Source organism: Apodemus sylvaticus, chromosome 5 (assembly GCF_947179515.1).
Source record: "Apodemus sylvaticus chromosome 5, mApoSyl1.1, whole genome shotgun sequence".
In the NCBI taxonomy this organism is placed as follows: domain Eukaryota; kingdom Metazoa; phylum Chordata; class Mammalia; order Rodentia; family Muridae; genus Apodemus; species Apodemus sylvaticus.
In genome coordinates this window covers 57,773,465-57,778,572 of record NC_067476.1, presented here as the reverse complement: position 1 = coordinate 57,778,572, position 5,108 = coordinate 57,773,465, and the positions used below count along the sequence as shown (strand labels likewise).

Below are 5,108 nucleotides of genomic sequence, written 5' to 3'. Positions count from 1 at the left end.
ATAAAGGGGTGCTAGAGAGATGGCTCAGTGGTTAAGAGCACTGACTGCTCTTCCGGAGGTCCTGAGTTCAATTCCCAGCAACCACATGGTGGCTCACAACCACCTGTCATGGGATCTGATGCCCTCTTCTGGTGTGTCTGAAGACAGCTACAGTGTACTCATCATATAAATAAAAAATAATTTTTTAATAAACTTATTAAGTTTTGGATTCTTTCTACAGAAAAATATGCATAGCCATGTACCACTGCATTTTCTATACATGCCAAGGATGCCCTCAGAGACGCCCTTCTGTAGATTACCACTATGATTCAAGGACGTACTTTCCAGAGAGTTCCTGCTGCTTGGCAACTAAATGGAAATAGCATAGCGTTCCTCTATGTCTCTCCAGTTCCAGCGCAGTGGCCTGGATACAAGGCTGGTCCCATGTAAGGAAGAGGCCACTGTTCTCAATTCTGCTGACAGCCTGGATGTCCCGTGACACTTCCCAATGTCTGGATTCCATTTCAATGGGTAAACCTTAGTTTCATACCTCCCCCCAGGCCAGGCACTTGCAGAGAGCCACCAGCATGTCGTTGGGTAGCACAGGTGCCACAGGAGGTGGAATACAGAAGGAGTTCCTGCAGGAAAGCACCTCAAAAGTCTGGGAGGTGAAGGACTGGACCAGTGAAGATGTCACTCCACCGACAACTGTGAATTCTAAGGCTGCAGTGATCTTGTGTGATGCTCTATGGTGGTTTTCTGTTTCTTTGTCTTCCCGCTCTCCAGGCATAACATGATGCCATTTTGGACTTTCCCTCCAGTATCCATGGCAACCAGAGCAGAACAACACAGTGGTAGTCAGGTCCTGCGGTAATGGTATGAAGCTATTAACACTCCCAAGGAGAGTCAGGAAAGCTTCACCTGAAATTCTTGCTATTATTCCTCCAACTCTCCTCCCGCTGTAAGTGATCTTGGGAAACACTAAAGTAGATAGGAAGTGGAAGTTAATTGAAAGTGAGTCTGGATAATGTGGCTTTCCTGAGGTCATCTTCCATGATGGGGTGGGACTTTGCATTGATCCTGCTTTTGGGGTATTTCCAACATTCCTGTGTATAATCCTTCACCTGTACTCTATAAGAAAGCCCAAGACATGTACTGGTCTCACTGAGTTGAGCTTTGAAGAAGTCTCACTTTGGTCTGTCCCCTGGAAAAGTTAGAGCAATACACAGCCTTCCTTGCAGATCAATGAGGCGCAGGGCTACTTAGTCTACACCTAATCACCGTTAGCCAGTGTTGAGATCAGACTATGTCCTGCACGCTAAGTCCACATTTTATAAAACTGATTTTTGAGACTGACTGTGCCCTAGGAGACTCCATCTCACAAGCAGTTTTGATTTCATTTTGAGGGAGAAGGCTGATTGCAGCCCTTGCGTAGACCCAGAAACCATTCCTGTGTCAGGAACCAACCATCCGGCGCAGATTGATAAATGACTTATTTTGGGGAGTGGAAATGGAGACTCCCGGCAACAGTGTCTCCTTCACTTCGCCCTCCAGCTGCAGTGGCTGCAGCACAAGTTCCAGACAGAGGAGTGGCCTCAGCTGTGATCAGAGCGGTGGGGGCAGCGCCCCACAGGACACCCACAGATCACCTCTCCCCTCCCCAACCCCGCCCCGGCCCCTGACCCCGCCCCCTGCGACTTCACCACAGCTGAGTGTTGTGTACCGGAATGTCCACGGCCAATATGTATCCCTCCACCTTATGTTGACCTTGGCAAAACTGCCAGAGGTGTTTTCAACAAAGGATTTGGCTTTGTGTTGGTGACGCTGGATATGAAAACAAAGTCATGCCGAGGTGTGGAATTTTCAACATCTGGCTCGTCTGATACAGGCACTGGTAAAGTTAGTGGGACCTTGAAGACCAAGTACAAATGGCGTGAGTATGGTCTGACTTTCACAGAGAAATGGGGACAGAGATTGCAACTGAAGACCAGATTTGTCAAGGTTTGAAACTGACCGTTGGCACCACCTTTTCACCGAACACAGGAAAGAAAAGTGGCTAAAATCAAGTCTGCTTACAAGAGGAAATGAATGTATAAACCTTGGCTGCGTTGTTGATTTTGATTTTTCTGGACCCGCCATCCATGGGTCAGCTGTCTTTGGTTACAAGGGCTGGCTTGCTGGGTACCAAATGACCTTTGGCAGTGCCAAGTCAAAGCTGACAAGGAGTAACTGCAGTTGGCTATAGGACTGGGGCCCTCCAGCTACACACAAATATAAATAATGGGACAGAATTTGGAGGATCGATTTATCAGAAAGTATGTGAGGATTTTGACACTTCAGTAAACCTTGCTTGGACATCAGGTCCCAACTGCACTTGTTTGGGTATTGCAGCTAAATATCAGTTGGACCCTACCGCTTCTATTTCTGCAAAGGTGAGCAACTCTAGTTTAATAGGAGTGGGCTATACTCAGACTCTGAGGCCTGGTGTGAAGCTTACTATCTGCTCTTATAGATGGGAAGAGTTTAATGCTCAAGGCTACAAACTTCTGCTGGCCTTGGATTGGAGCCTTAATCCAGTTAAAAGAAACCTCTGGGAACAGATATCAGAAGATTTGGCCTTAATATATTTCCATGCAACCAGCAGGCTCCCCCCACCACCACCCCAGAAGGTGATCACATCAAAGGATGATTAAGCAAGAGCTGTATTTTACATACTTAGACAGTAACCTGTTGGCTGGTTCCTAGTTGGATGGTTATCTAGTTATTAGTGCTGCTGTCCTGCGGCCTCTTGTACATTTATTCAAATGTATTTATTTAACTGTTAAATGTGCTAGCCACCAATGATGAAATAGACATTTACGAAAACCAGAGAGAGAGAGAGAGAGAGAGAGAGAGAGAGAGAGAGAGAGAGAGAAGAAATGGAGACTCCCTTCTTTGTTTTGCTGGAGTAAATTGAGACAGTAGAGGCACATACTAAAATTATGTAAGGGAAGCCATGCCCAAGAACTTAGCAGACACACAAGACCAAGGGAAGGGTATAACCTTCTTACCTGGCCCTATGACATGAGGGACACCCACTACTACCATGGTCAAGGACCTAGGACTCTCAGACTGTCCCTTGGTACTCCAGTTGATGGTCGCCAACCTATCCATCCATCCACTACCTGTCCATCCACCCACCTGTTCGCCCATCTTGACCTGGCCGCCCGTTTCCTGCTCTCAGATCCTGATTTGATGCTTCTCACCGTACATCTGGAACTTTGCTCTCTAAACCTGCCACCAGCAGTTCCCTCTCAGCAGTGGTCTGACTCTCAGTGTAGACTCTCAGCCCACTTTCAAGATCTCCTGAGCCCTGCTACAGCCTCTTTAGCTTGTACTATTATATAAACCAGACATATTCAGAAACACATATTTACTATGAGATGTGCGATATGAGAGTTAATATTAGCAATTAAGATTGAAGTGAAGGAACCAGCCTGGGCCAGAATCCCAAAGCAGGTAGAGATTTGCCAAAGTTCTGCTTCTGAAGCTGTAGATTTTTGTGAATTTATTGTTATTCAGTACATTCTAACATTGAGGGAAGAAACCAATGTACTTGTCTCTGATTCTGACATGGTTTTCTCAGGACGGAGAAGCCACTGCGAGGGAGAAAGCTAGTTTGATCCGTGAAGTGAGGTTTAGATGGAGTAGAGGGTTTCCAGGTTGCAGCCAACAGGAAGGAGAGAGTCTGGGAATGAGAGGATATGCTTATGTTTATAACATTTTCATAGCAGACTGATGTTCTAGGATGGTGCATGCATGGCTTTGCTCCAAGGAATATTTGATGTGAAGCTTTGGGACTTAGGAAACCTGGTCAAAACTCAAAGCTAGGACCTGAAGAGATGGAAGGGAGCCTTTATTTGAAGTCTTGTTACTCATGCAGCAAGCACAGACTGGGGTTTTAGAGCTCCTTCGTCTTAGGTTTGCCTCTCCCCTCTCTGTGTATCTCAGATCCCTCAACAGAGGCATGGCAGCTGCCGGAATGGGGAATAGAGCCCTGACCTGACAGTGCCTCCCTGGATCGCCACAGTTTAGCCTAAGATTCAGGACTATTTCTAGAGTAGAGTATGAGACCTTCAGGCCAACTTATCCAAGTGAACTTTTTAAAGTGTGTTTTCTTTTTAGAATCATTGCAATAGTTAAAATAAACACCATAAACACCCTTGGAGTCGTGTCTCTTGAGGCGTCTCTCAGAACGCAATGTGAGCCAGGCGGAGGAGGGACTGTCAGTGTGAGACACTAATGGGGAAGGCTGGGGCAGTGGAGAGCAGTAAGGGGAATGCCCAGATGCTCACCCAAGCCACACACATTTGCTGAACTTTTGGAAATAATTGTGTAACAAAAATGCAGAGAATTGCTAACGTTTACTTGAGATTCGTTTTTGTAGCTTCTACTCCAGGTTACCAGCATTTTCTTTATGAACATATTGGCAAGAATTGGTATTGGCTTCTATGGCTTTCATGTAATGGGAGGGATATTGGAAGGGCGCTGATCAGATTAATGTTTGTAATTAAAGACTATTCTAACCCAGCCAAACCGCCATCATCTTCAGGAATTCTTCTGGGCCTGCTCATAATCATCACAGCTGGACATGTTGACTTCCTTCCTGTACAAAAGATGGGGCCTAGGGATGCTGGGACTCTCCCCAGAGTATCCAGTCACCCCTCCAAACACCTTGTTTGCAATCCTGTCCTAACTGCACTTGGTCTTCAGGGAGGAGCCAAAGGATACAGGGAGGAGCCAGATGATACAGGGAGGAGCCAGAGGATACAGGGAGGAGCCAGAGGATACAGGGAGGAGCCAGAGGATACAGGGAAGAGCCAGAGGATACAGGGAGGAGCCAGAGGATACAGGGAGGAGCCAGAGGATACAGGGAGGAGCCAGAGGATACAGGGAGGGATGAAGAAAGGGATCCATCTACACAGCCGTGGGGTGGGCATCATCCCCACTGCATACACGCCTTCCAGGGTGACTGCTTGAAAGTCACCAGTGCCCCTGCTGTAACCCTTACCCATCGCTGTGTAAGAAAGCCTAGCAAACTCATCGGTTCCTGTCTCAGGGTCTCTATTGCTGTGACAAAGTGCAATGAC

At 46.9% G+C, this 5,108-nt stretch overlaps 1 pseudogene; it reads left to right on the top strand.

Annotated features, from left to right (window-relative positions):
* The first annotated feature begins 566 nt into the window (after positions 1-566).
* Positions 567-2,672, top strand: LOC127684777 (voltage-dependent anion-selective channel protein 2-like; annotated as a pseudogene).
* Positions 2,673-5,108: the final 2,436 nt, after the last annotated feature.